The following is a 14,515-nucleotide window of genomic DNA, read 5'->3' as shown; positions in this document are numbered from 1 at the left end:
GAATATCCAAGTCCCATCCTGGGGAGCACTGCCACATTCTCTAATAGGTCAGCAAGAATCCCCCAAATACAGGGTTAATGACTAGTGAAGGAGGATGGTCTACTTATGGGTCTTTGATATTGATGACTATAAGAACCTTTACTCTTTTTATTTTTTTTAAAAAGATTTATTTATTTATTTTTCTTCCCTCCCCCCCACCCCAGTTGTCTCTTTTTTGTGTCTGTTTACTGCATCTTGTTTCTTTGTCCACTTCTGTTGTTGTCAGTGGCACGGGAATCTGTGTCTGTTTTTGCTGTGTCAGCTCTCTGTGTAGGTGGTGCCATTCTTAGGCAGACTGCACTTTCTTTCATGCTGGGCGGCTCTCCTGACTATGCGGGGGACACCCCTGCGTGGCACAGCACTCCTTGCGTGCATCAGCACTGCTCATGGGCCAGCTCCATGCGGGTTAAGGAGGCCCAGGGTTTGAACCGTGGACCTCCCATGTGGTAGATGGATGCCCTAACCACTGGGCCAAGTCTGTTTCCCAGAACCTTTACTCTTGAAATTGAAACCTAGCCTAGTATTATAGCGTGCTAAGAGTTGCCTTCTCGGAGCTTCCTTTTTGCTCAAATGTGGCCTCTCTCTAAGCCAAACTCAGCGTATAAATACATTATTTTCCCCCAGTGTAGGACATGAATCCTGGGGATGAGCCTGTCTGGCACCAAGGGATTATAACCAAGCACCAACTAGCAATGCAGGTGGAAAAAGCCCTTGACCAAAAGGCGGGAAAGGTCTTTTTTTTTTTTTTTTTTTAAATGGAAATATAATAAATCAATAAAATAAGATATAACTGTTGAAATGTATGACAGATTAACACTCACCATGTGATGAAACACTCTAACATAGACCAAAATGTGTTTACAAGTACCGATGCCTCTGATGACCTAATATCATCAGGTGGGACAGTCGATTATTTTTTTTGTATTTTCTTTAATTCTTAAATTTTTATTTAATTGTAAAAATATTTGATTTTGAGGAGATCTCATTTATCTTTTTTTCTTTGGGCACAAAGATTCTTGGTGGGCCCTCCCCTTTCTAGCACTGTAGTAAGGACTAGAAGGTTCATAACCTGTAGGGTCCTTAAATCAGATCCTGCCCATCATTCTAGGCTGTCACTCTGTGACCTGGCTGGCTCAGAGCGCTGCAAAGATCAGAAGAGTGGTGAGCGGCTAAAGGAAGCAGGAAACATTAACACGTCTCTGCACACCCTGGGCCGCTGTATAGCCGTGCTGCGACAAAATCAGCAGAACCGGTGAGCTCTTGACTGTAAGCTGTGGGCTGGGATAGCCTGGAGCTCTACAATTTGCTAAGAGACTTCCTGTTCACAACTGGGGACAATGATAGGATATCCAAAAGGCTGGTGTTCTGCTCACAGCTCTGTTCTCTCTGATTTTTCTGCCAGGTCAAAGCAGAACCTGGTTCCCTTTCGTGACAGCAAGTTGACTCGAGTGTTCCAAGCCTTCTTCACAGGCCGTGGCCGCTCCTGTATGATTGTCAATGTGAATCCCTGTGCATCTACCTATGATGAAACCCTTCATGTGGCCAAGTTCTCAGCCATTGCCAGCCAGGTGAGAAGCTGGAGATGTGATGGTTGTGCTCACTTTGGGCACAACAAATGAGTTTATAAAGCTAAGAAACTTCAAAGTGAGTTTCTGCACATCTTACTGACTGCCAAAGTAGGTACTATCCCAAATTTCAGGGCTCCTGAGAGTTCTGGAGATATCCAGACACTATAGTCATCACTGGAGCGTTTTCATTATCTCAGTGATAATAATAAAAAAAACAAAAAAATCCACCACCCCTCAATCTTTCTGTGCTTTCTTTGTTGTCCACAGCTCCCCTTTCTGGCTTATTTTGCACAAATACTTTTTTCTTTCATCTACAAATTGATTTCTATTTACATTTTATATAAGTGGAATCATACATTATATTACACAATACATTCGGTTCATTGTAATGCAATTTTCCTGTATTTGTCCTTTTCTGTCTGGCTTGCTTCACTCAACGTACTGTCCTCCAGGTTCATCAATGTTGTCAATGTTATGACTTCATTTCATCTTACAGATGCATAATGTTCCATTGTGTGAATATACCACAGTTCTATTACCCATTTATTAGTTGATGGACACCTTGGTTATTTCCAGCTTCTGGCAATTGTGAATAATGCCACTATGAACATAGATGTGCAGATGTCTCTTCATGTCACTGCTCTTACAGCTCTCAGTTCTTCTGTGTATATACCCTATAGTAGTATTGCAAGGTCATGTGGGAAATCTATATTCAACTTCTTTAGGAACTGATGAACTCCACAGTGGCTCTACATTCTGCATTACCAACCACAGTGAATAAGTGTTCCTATCCACATTCCAACATTTAGTTCTCTGACATTGAATATTTTTCATATGTTTTTTGCCATTTGTATTTCTTCTTTGGGCAAATGTCTATTCATGTATTTGGCCCATTTTTAATTGGGTCTTTTGTCTTTATATTGTTTTAATTGTAACATCTCTTTATATATCATGGATATTAAACCCTTATCAGATATGTGATTTCTGATTATTTTCTCCCATTGAGTTGGCTGCCTTTTCACCCTTTTGGCAAAGTCTTGTGAGAAGCAAAAGTATTTAATTTTGAGGAGTTCCGGATTATCTGTTTTTTCTTTCGTTGTGTGTACTTTGGGTGTAAGGTCCAAGAAATCACCATGTACCATGAAGTCTTTAAGATATTTCCCTACATTTTCTTCTAGTAGTTTTATGGTCCTGCCTTTTATATTTAGGTCTTTGATCCATTTTGAGTTGATTCTTGTATAGGGAATGAGATAGAGGTCCCCTTTCATTCTTTTGGTTATAGATATGCAGCTCTCTCTGTACAATTTGTTGAAGAAACTGTCTTTTCCTGTTAACATGGACTTGGTAGATATGTAAAAAACTAGTTGACCATAGAGGTAAGGGTTTATTTCTAGACTTTCAATTCTATTCCACTGTTCAATGTGTCTCTTTTTATGCCAGTACCATGTTGTTTTGACCCCTGAAGCTTTGTAATATGTTTGAAGATCAGACAGTGAAATTTCTCCTATATTATGCTATAGTATAGTATACTATGCTTTTTTAGAATACTTTTCGCTATTCAGGGGTACTTTCCCTTCCAAGTGAATTTGGTAATTGCCTTTTCTATTAATGTGAAGTAAGCTGTTGGAATTTTGATTGGTATTGTGTTGGATCTTTAAATCAGTTGGGTTAGGATTGACATCTTCACAATAGTCTTCCAGTTCATGGACATGGAATATCTTTCCATTTGTTTAAATCTTTCTAACATTTCTTTTAGGGTTGTTTTTGTAGTTTTCTGCTTATATATAGGTCCTGTACATCTTTGGTTAAATTGATTCCTAGGTGTTTTAGTCATTTTGTTGCTATTGTTAGTGGAATTTCCCCCCGATTTCCTCTTCAGATTATGCAGTACTAATGTACAAAAACATTATGGATTTCTGCATATTGATTTTGTATCCTGCCACTTTGCTGAACTCATTTATTAGCTCAAGTAGCTTTGTTTTGCAGATATTTCTGAATTTTCTAAAAATAGGATCATGTTATCCACAAATGGAGTTTCCTTCCTCTTTATCCTATTTGGATGCCTTTGCTGTTTTCTTTTTCTTGCTCTAACTAGAGCTAGTACAATGTTAAATAAAAAGATTGCTAGTGGGCGTCCTTGTCTTGTTCCTGATCTTAGAGGGAAAGCTTTCAACCCTTCCCCACTAACTAAGATGTTGGTTGTGTGGTTTTCATATATACTTTTTATCATATTGAGGAATTTTCCTCCTATTCATATCTTTTGAAATGTTTTTATCAAGAAAGGATGCCGGATTTTGTCAGATGCTTTTTCTGATTTTTTTGATTGAGATGATGTGTTTTGTTTTTTTTTCAGTTTGGTAATGTGGTTGATTTTCTTATATTGAATGAGCCTTGCCTACCAGGAATAAATCCCACTTGGTCGTAATGTACAAGTCTATTGAGATGCTTCTGCATTTAATTTACAAACACTTTGTTGAGAATTCTTGCATCTGTGTTTAACAGAGAAACTGGTCTATAATTTTCTTTCCTTGTGGTGTCTTTATTTGGCTTTGATTTTACAGTGGTATTGGTTTCATAAAAAGTGCTGGGTAATTTTCCCTCTTCAATTTTTTGAAAGAATGAACAGGATTGGTGTTCATTCTTTTTGAAATGTTTGGTAGAATTCACCTGTAAAGCCATTTGGTTCTAGCCTTTTTTTTTGATGGGAAGTTTTTGATGATGGATTCAATGTCTTTAAGAGTGAGTGGTTTGTTAAGTTCTTGCATTTCTTATAGTGTCAGTGTAAGTTGTTTGTGCATTTCTAGGAATTTGCCCATTTCATCTAGGTTGTCTAGTTTGTTGACATACAGTTTCTCATAATATCCTCTTAGGATCCTTTTTATTTCTGTGGGGTCAGTCATTGTTCTTCCCTTTTTTTCAGATTGTATTTATTTGCCTCTTTTTTTTCTCTGTTAATCTCAGTAGGGGTTTGTAAATTTTACCTCTCTTCTCAAAGAACCAGCTTTTGATTTTGATTTTCTCTAAAGTTCTTTTTTCTTTTCAATTTCATTTATTTCTACTTCAATATTTGTTATTTCTTCTGCTTGCTTTGAGGATTGGTTTGTTCTTTTTCTAGTTTCTCTTGTTGCTCAGTTAAGTCTTTGCATTTAGCTCTTTTTTCTCTTTTAATATAAGTGTTTAGGGTTATAAATTTCCCTCTCAAGACTGCCTTTGCTGTATCTCATAAGTTTTTTTTTGTGTGTGACATGGATCACAATGTTTATTGCAGACTTATTGGCAGTGATCAGAAACAGAAACAAGGCAAATGTCCATCAACAGAAGACTTGATACACAAAGTATGCTATAATTGTACAGCAGAATGTATGAAAGCAAAATAAACAAAATACAGCTCTAGCAACAACTCAGATTTAAAGTTCCAAAATAGGCAAAACTACATGACACAGTGCTGTATATTTTAATTATTTGAAGTCAACCTAGTGATTATTGATATGGGGAGAGAGATTATTAGACACAAGAGTCATTGGATGTGAGGGTACTCTTTGGAAAATCGCTTTTTTTTTTCTTTTGGTGAAACATATGCTTGACTTTAGCTTATTTTTTTTTAATATTTACTTAATTTTTTCTCTTTTTAATCTTACATTCAAAAAATATGAGGTCCCCATATACCCTCATCCCCCTCACCTGACTCCTCGCCCCATAACAACAACCTCCTCCATCATCATGAGACATTCATTGCACTTGGTGAATACATCTCTGAGCAACGCTGCACCTCATGGTCAGTGGTCCACACCATGGCCCACACTCTCCCACAGTCCACCCAGTGGGCCACGGGAGGACATACAATGTCCAGTAACTGTCCCACTGCACCTCATGGTCAGTGGTCCACACCATAGCCCATGCTCTCCCACAGTCCAGCCAGTGGGCCACAGGAGGACATACAATGTCCAGTAACTGTCCCAGCAGCACCACCCAGGACAACTCCAAGTCCCCAAAATGCCCCATATCACATCTCTTCCTCACACTCCCTACCCCCAGCAGGCACCATGGCCACTTTTTCCACACCAATGCCACATTTTCTTTGATTATTAATAACAATAGTTCATGAGTAGAATATCAGTAAGTCCACTCTAATCCATACTCTATTCCTCCATCCTGTGGGCCCTGGAATGGTTATGTCCTCTCTCCCTCTACTTTGAGAAAGGGCTTAAATTCCACATGAATGATGGATGCAATTCTCCTGCATGTAGTTGTAGGCACTCTTGGCTCCCTGGTGTGGTGGTTGACCTTCTTCACCTCCTTGTTAGCTGAGTGGGGTAAGTCCAATAAACCAGAGTGTAGGAATTGCAAGTCTGTTGAGGCTCAGGGCCTGGCTGTCACATGTGTAGTCCAGAGATTCAGGTCCCCTGAGTACAACTAAACCCCAGTGCCAACCACAGGTCCAGTAAAAGTAATAGGAGAAGCTTGTGAACCAAGATCATATCTCAGTCCAGCTCCATCGCACAGGAACACAAATTCCAAAGTAGGGCTAACTGACATGGCACTGAGCTCCATCTGCCATGACCATAGAACCTGTGGGTCTCTGTTGCCCTCTGAAGAACCAATACCTCAGGTTATATCTACTTTATCTGTCTCTGGGTCTATGCTGAGGTGTGTGTAAGTGTGACCCCACTGATAACCTCCTGGCTCTTTTTTGGAGACCCATAGCCATATAAGCTCATTTGTCCTTTCCATTTCCCCCTTTTATTCAAGGTCAAAAAGCATTTTTAACTCCTGGTATTATATGTAGGCTGAGATATTCTGCTGGTCTGAGTTGGCCCATTTATTCAAGGATCAATTTCTAGTTAAATCATCAGCCAGTACTTGGTAGTAATCCTTCAGTGACAGGGAGGCTTATCCCTGGGAGGCATGTCCCATGATGGGGGAAAGGAAATGCATTTACATGCTGAGTTTGGCTTCGAAACTGGCCACATTTGAGCAACACAGGCTCTCAGGAGGTAACTCTTAGGCACCCTGCAGCTCTAGGTCTAGTTCTTATTTCAGGTGCACAGGCTCACAAGCATAGTCATTAGTATTAAGGACTCATTGTTGGACCATCCTTCTTTTTTGGTCTTTGTGGTTGCAATTGGGGGATTGTTGCTGTTCCATTGGGGAATGTGATAGAGCTCCCCTGGCTAGGAACTCCGCACTCCCTCAGTTGTCATTTTTAAATGTAACTACTATGAAAATATCCAAACATTTTTATGTACCCTGGATATATGCCCTGTAGAACTCACTGCCAACCATGTGTCCCCTGTCAATAACATTACACAAGTATTCCTGCCCTGCCATGGTTGAACCTCTCTGTGATCCAAAACTTCTTCAAAAATGAAGCCTAATATATTGCCACATTCCATTAATAGTAAAATGGAATATAGTGATGAGTTTAAAGTTTAGATATAGAATACATATTAATTTAGAAATATTAAGGTAAAAATAAATTGGGGTATCAAAAAATTTAAAAATGCAAAAGCTTTGTTTTTGATGTTTTGCCTTCCATCACTGCAGTAAGTGTTGCCCTGTATGCAAATTGGCAAGGCAGCTTCTTCCATCTTTTCCTCACTGTCTATGTCCTTTCTTTTTCTTTTTTCCCCTAATTATTTTTTTTATTTTTTAATTACATTCAGAAAATATGAGGTCCCCATATACCCCCCACCCCCTCACCCCAATCCTCCCCCCCATAGCAACAGTCTTCTCCATCATCATGAGACATTCATTGCATTTGGTGAGTACATCTCTGAGCACCACTGCACCTCATGGTCAATGGTTCACATCATAGCCCACACTCTCCCAGGTTTCATCCAGTGGGCCATGGGAGGACATACAGTGTCTGGTAATTTTCCCTACAGCACCACCCAGGACAACTTCAAGTCCTGAAAATGCCTCCATATCTCATCTCTTCCTCCATTACCCACACCCAGCAGCCACCATGGCCACTTTCTCCACATCAATGCCACATTTTCTTCAATTACGAATCACAATAGTTCATGAATAGAATATCAGTAAGTCCACTTTAATCCATATTCTATTCCTCCATCCTGTGGACCTTGGATTGGTTGTGTCCACTCCACATCTATATCAAGAGGGGGCTTAGATTCCACATGGATGCTGGATGCAATCCTCCTGCTTTCAGTTGTAGGCACTCTTGGCTCCATGGTGTGGTGGTTGACCTTCTTCAACTCCATTTTGACTGAGCGGGGTAAGTCCAATAAACCAGAGTATAGAAGTGGAAGTCTGTTGAGGCTTAGGCCCTGGCTATCCTATGGTCAGTCCAGAGATTCAGATCCTCTGGGTATACATTAAGCCCCAGCACCAGCTACAGTTCTGGTAAACGTAACAGGAAAGACTTATGAAAAAAGATCATATCTGAGTCCAGCTCCATCACACAGAAACACAAACTCCAAAGAAGGGCCAACTGACATGGCACTGAACTCCATCTGCCATGACCATAGAACCTGTGCATCTCTGTAGCCCTCAGAATGAACCAATACCTCAGGTTGTATCTACTTTATCTGTCTCTGGGACTCTGCTGAGGTGTGCATAAGAGCAACTCCTCTGATAACCTCCTGGCTCTTTTTTGGGGACTCATAGCCATATAAACTCATTTGTCCTTTTCATTTCCCCCTTGATTCAGGTCAAAAAGCATTTTTAACTCCTGGTATTACATGTAGACTGAGATATTCTGCTGATCCAAGTTGACCCTTGTATTCAGAGTCATTTTCTAGTTACATCATCACCTGGTAGTTGGTAGTAATCCCTTGGTACCAGGGAGGCTCATCCCTGGGAGTCATGTCCCACACACTGAGGAGAAGGCAATGTATTTACATGCTGAGTTTGGCTTCGAGACTGGCCACATTTGAACAACACAGAGGCTCTCAGGAGGTAACCCTTAGGCACCCTGCAGCTCTAGGTCTAGTTCTTATTTCAGGTGCACATGCTCATAAGCATATTCATTAGTATCAAGGGCTAATTGTTGGACCTTCCTTCTTTTTTGTTCTTTGCCATTCACTTGGGGGATTGTTGCTGTTCCTTTAGGGACAGTGATAGAGCTCCCCTGGCTAGGAACTCAACACTCCCTCAGTTGTTTTTAATTGTATCCACTATGAAAATATCCAGACATTTTTGTGTACCCTGGATATATGCCCTCTAGAACTCCCTGCCAGCTATGTGTCCCTTGTCAATAACATCCCACACCAGTATTCCTCCACTGCCATTGTTGAACCTCTCTGTGATCCAAAACTTCCTGAAAAGTGAAGCCCAATATATTGCCTGGTTCCCTTATAAGTAAAATGGAATATAATGATGAGTTTAAAGGTTAGATATAGAATACATATTAATTTAGAAAAATTAAGGTAAAAATAAATTGGGGTATCAAAAAATTAAAAAATGCAAAAGCTTTGTTTTTGATGTTTTGCCTTCCATCACTGCAATAAGTGTTGCCCTGTATGCAACTTGGCAAGGTATCTACTTCCGTCTTTTCCTCAGTGTCTATGTCCTATCTTTTTCTTTTCTGTTTTCTAATTATTAAGCTTATCGTCACAAAAGTTTTAGATCACAGTAATTCATATATACCATATACAGTACTCCCACATATCCAACATAAAACCTTTTCCCTTCCACAGCAATAATCTTTTTACATATTCATACTTTATATACTTAAACTGTTGTACAAATATTGAGACAATAGCTTTCAAAGAAGGTAACTCTTGTGTTTACATTGTGGTTTATATTTTATTCTATACAGTTCTCTAAATTTTTAGTTATCTTATGTTTTACATTATTATTTACATTTTAGCCTATGAGCCCTTATACATTTTTGGTGTAATTTTACATGTCTTGTATCCATCCTTGAGTACTCTTGTGAAGCACTTCTATTGCCCACACCATTACATTGGTTCCATCTATTCAATACCTCTTTCCCCCTCCCCTTAAGGGCCACAGTGACAGACAATCTTCATTGCTTGAAGGGCCATGTTCAGAGATACTTGCAACACTGTTGAGGGCTTGACATGCTCAACTGCCCTAACCCTGGGAGCCACCATTTCTCTTGAGAGATGGCATCAGTCCTCCCCAGGATGTGGGTATACCTTCACTCTCATTATATGAGTCTCTATCCAATGATATAACCCACTATAGCAAAAAAGAGCATTCACATATTCCCTAGGAGCCTGTCCTGCATCAGATTATCTCCTTTAAGCAACTTAAACAGGTAACTTTCCTTATTATATTTTTGAAAAGGTTTTTTCAGCATTATACTCTCAACCAAATACCTGACAATCTCCTATGTTCGTATGTTGCCAGACCCTCCCCCCAATTCATTGGGCAATATTACCCATCCTCCAATCCCTAGCCCCCCTTAAACCTGCAAAGCCCCACCCAAAGGTAACCCTATGCCCCCATTTTATCCCTCCCTAGTACAAATACTTACCTCCAGCTTATCATAGAGTTCACCCATGTAGGTGTCAGCTTATATCCTTCCTCTACCCCCCAATTTCCTGTAAGCCTATCATCCAGTCTCTAGGTCTCTGAGGCAGCTTGGTTTACTTATTTCATATCATTGAGGTCATATAGTATTTGTCCTTCAATGCCTGGGTTGCTTCACTCAACATAAGGTTCTCAAGATTCATCCATGTTATCACGTGTGTTTGTAGTGTATTTGTTCGTAAAGCTGAGTAGTATGCCATTGTATGTATGTACCACATTTTATTTATCCATTCATCTCTTGATGTAATTCCAACTGTGGCGATAGTGAACAATGCTGCTATGAATATTGGTGTGCATATATCAGTTTGTGTCCTTGTTTTCAGTTCTACTGGATATATACCCAGCAGTGGAATTGCTGGGTTATATGGCAAATCTATGGTTAGTTTTTTGAGAAACCACCAAACTGTCCTCCAGAATGACTGGATCCTTCTGCATTCCCACCAGCAATGGATGAGTGTTCCCATTCCTCCACATCCTCTCCAGCATTTGTAGTCTTCTGTTTTTTTCATAGCTGCCAATCTTAAGGGAGTTAGATGGTATCTCATTGTAGTTTTGATTTGCATTTCCCTGATAGCTAGACATTTGGAGCATTTTTTCATGTGCTTTTTAGCCATTTATATTTCTTCTTTGGAAAAGTGTCTGTTTAAATCTTTTTCAGATTTTTTAAAAGTGTTGTTTATCTTTTTATTTTCAAGATACAGGAGTTCTTTATATATACAAGTCAGGGAGGTATTAATTGAGATAAGACACCTGAAAATAAGTCATAAACCAGAAATATATCATCTCCCCTCATGACCTACAGTCAAGAAATTCTGGAGACATTAACCTGGGGTATCCATCCCCTAGTCCTCTGTATTTGAATGGTGCAAAACAGTCAAATGTGTCTCCAAGAGGAAGCCACTCACATGAGAAAGCAGGAAAGAGCTTCAGCATCAGGGCTTAGGTGAATATGCCTCTGGGCCAGGGACTTGAAGCACTGCTAACATCAGAAGTTCTGGTAAACACTCTTGTGCTTACAGGAGTCATCCTTGGACTGGGTGGAGGGAGGACCTCTCTCCATGGAGGCCCCCTGTGGCCTGAAGAAAGCATTCCCTGGAGGAATACTGGGGGCCAACTGGGCAGCTGGTGGTGGAGCTTGAGGAGGAAGGCCTGGGGTCCAGCCTCCCTCAGCAGACTGGGTGCACCTCACAGCTGAGGCTGGGATCAAGGGCTCCATAGCAGAGGCCCTCAAGATCCAAGGAGGGGCAGGCTGAGCACCCCCACAGAGGACCCTTGGGTCACTTGAAATGTGGGGCATCTGAGGAAGGACAAAGGGCTGAGTAGGAGGGGGCTCTGCTGGTCCCCCTAGTTTTCTGATTTGAATAATGATCTTCTCACCTCCAGTCCCACTGGGGACAAGACCCCCCTTTCCTGTCACCAACCGTGGCCTGGGGAATGCAGGCAGCAGCAGAGAGCTGCCAGGAAGGAAAGATGGGGATAGGTGCTGCCCCCAGGGAGGTGGGGATGGTGGGCCAGGAATGGGTGAAGGGATTGGCAGGGCAGTGCCAGGATACAGGGAGACTCCAGAGTTCATGGTCTTTTCTGGTCCCAGCACTGGAGATGCTGTAGAGACAAGGAAATGGGTGGATTTAGAGGCCACAAAGCCAACACTCTTGAGGCTCTCAGGAGCTGTCCTTTACTCATTAGGAAATTGAGAGCTGGAAAAAGTGCTTATTAAAAATTTCTTTACCTATGCAGCTCTGGATCTACCCAGGCATAACTAAGATAGTTTTCTCTTAATCCAATCTTAATAGTTACTCTTTCTTCTTAGCTCCCAAAAGGACATCAACCAGCCCTTCCCAGTTCTGCTTACAGGAATAAGAAGAATAAAATATCAACTGAAGGCAAAACCAGAGACTAGCATCAGAAGCACCAATATCTGCATCTAAACTGTCACTGATAAATCCCTGAAACTGGGACAACAGTTATGAGTTTAACATGCTTGAGATGACACGGGACTGGAAAATTGCAGGTACCCTCCTCACAAGACCCCTGGAAGGTCTAAAGTCATCACTTGTTTCTTTTGGACTTGCTTTTCTTTTCATCTCTCCCCTAGGTTTTTCCCTGTACAAATTCAAGTTCCCATTTTCACTTTGAACTGGTTTTGGGAATATTCTCCCAGTTCCTTGCTTGTGCATTTGCAATAAATCACCTTCTCACTGAGAGACATGTTTCTCCTTTGTGGTGCTGGAACAGGCATGCCGTTCTGTTGGAATGGCCATGCATACGTCAAGGGAATCAGAGCTATGAATTTCAAAACGTGTGCAGGGACATAGGTGGAAGAAATTCAGAATAGCTCCTGTCCCTCTAGTGATTTTAGGTTTTAGAACTCCAGATCAGGGTTTTCCCATAAGAGAACTTGCTCCCAGACCTCTGAGTGCTAAGGAGAAAGAAGCACGTTCTATCAGGACAGCTCCTCTCTGAGGAAATCACTACCAGAAATTCAGCCAGACTCAATATTTAGTGAAGGCATTCAGTCAGCCTCTTGACCAAAGAGCTGGTGTCAAGGAATTCTTTGGAAAAAATACCCCTCAGCATGCTCACGAGCAGATAAGGGATGTTCTTTTGGGTAAGTTCTAGGCAGCACAAAGGCGTCATGAAGGTGGTAAATTCTTAAGATTATGTTCTGCATCGTCTCTTCAGACTGTTACCAATACTACTATTACTGCTAGTACTATTAGTGATAGAGTAACACATACTTAATTGTATCTCTTCTCCTTCCCCTCTTCAGAAAGAAGCCACCCTTCATTGAGTGTTTTACTGAAAACAAATAGCAGCCACTTTCTATTCCATGACCATGAAGTATTCATGGACTATGAGCAATATCTTCACCTCATCTTTAAAGTGAAGAGCTGAGGGTTCATCGTGAGGAATTAGAGAAGATGGATTGGTTGAACATCTGAGTTTACACAGTTAAAGGAAAAGTCATAAAATCCAGGTAAACCCAATCTCTAAAACAGACTGAAGTTACCACAAGTGCCCTGGAAACATTGAATCAAAGAAAACATTTGCCAGGAGTGAAAGCAAAAGGCCTCTGGGCTGGGACCGTTAAAGTAACTTCCAGGCTGCCTCACAGACTGTATATTTCACTGCTGACTTTGCCACGATGAACTCTACCGAAAAGTGTTTTTACGTTAGACCATTGATTCTAACTGTCCCCAAAGGATCTCATTTACTCCAGGTCATATTCTTCCAGTAAAACCATAAGTTGCCAGGTGCCTGAAGTAATGACAAAGGGTGGAGACAAACCTCTCTACACTACCACACGACGTAACCCTGCTTTGAACACCAACGTTCATAGCAGCGTTATTCGCTATTGTCAAAAGATGGAAGCATCCCAAGTGCACATGAATAGAAGGATGGATAAGCAAACAGTGGTGTGTACATACCATGGAACATTACTGAGGTATAAGAAGCAATGCAGTATTAACACACAGGATAACCTGGATGAATCATGAAGACCTCATGTTAAGTGAAGTTGACCAGGCACTGAAGGACAAATATTGCATGACCTCACTGATTTGAATTAAGCAGTTTGAGCAGTCTCATGGAGCTAGTGTCTCCAGGGGACACAGGGGGAATATGGGTTGTGAGCCTATGCCCATATGGGCAGTAACTAGGATAAGGTGGAAGGGTGTCGTTGTGCAGTGCAGGAGGATGACAGTGGTGTGGTGATGATATTGAGATCAGTAGTGCTGGTCTGTGAGTCAGGTAGAGTGGGGGTTTGGACTATCCATGGGTTGGGAGGAGGATCGAGGGAAGAAACAGATGAACCCTGGGGATTTGCAGATCTGTGCTTAAAACTACAATGTTGGGATTATTCTTTTAGCAAATATGGCAGGGGAAGATTACTGGTGTAGGTATTGGATGGGAGTGGCATACAGGAGAGGTTGTACCTGGGGCAGGTTTCTCTGGAATATGTAAGTGCTCATCTTGTCATTATGTGTTATCTCAGTGGGTAGAGACCCACACAATAAACAAAATATTAAATCTCAATCCAGGGGAGTCATGCTATCTTCTCAAATAGAGGGGCAAGAGTCTCTTGAGAGCATAGGCAGTGTCTAATGAAAGAAAAGAGACAATTATGCCAAGTACTCAATATTATTGCAAGTAATTATGAGTCATACTCCTCAGAAAGTGAAACAGTGGGTACCATAGGTGCTGGGGGTGGGGGAACACAGGACAGTTTTAGGGCATTAGAATTGTTTTGCCTGATCTTTTATAAGGGGAGACTCTGGAAATTTAGGGTACTACATAGTAGAAGACTTTAGAAAACAGAAAAGTATTTATTATTGTGTTTTGAATTTGATTCATGATACAAAGAACATTGAATGAATTTGAGTACGTTT

At 41.0% G+C, this 14,515-nt stretch overlaps 1 long non-coding RNA gene across 1 annotated transcript; it reads left to right on the top strand.

The window, feature by feature from the left end:
• Positions 1 to 953: 953 nt before the first annotated feature.
• LOC131279225 (uncharacterized) lies at positions 954 to 14,162 on the top strand. Its single transcript, XR_009186612.2, has 4 exons — positions 954 to 1,291; positions 1,442 to 1,607; positions 11,938 to 12,138; positions 12,898 to 14,162. It is a non-coding gene; the product is annotated as an uncharacterized lncRNA (long non-coding RNA).
• The last annotated feature ends 353 nt before the right edge of the window (positions 14,163 to 14,515 follow it).

The sequence above is a fragment of the Dasypus novemcinctus genome, chromosome 1 (genome assembly GCF_030445035.2).
Source record: "Dasypus novemcinctus isolate mDasNov1 chromosome 1, mDasNov1.1.hap2, whole genome shotgun sequence".
NCBI classification, from domain to species: Eukaryota; Metazoa; Chordata; class Mammalia; order Cingulata; family Dasypodidae; genus Dasypus; species Dasypus novemcinctus.
The sequence above is the reverse complement of the archived record's forward strand: the minus strand, read 5'-3'. Positions and strand labels throughout refer to the sequence as shown.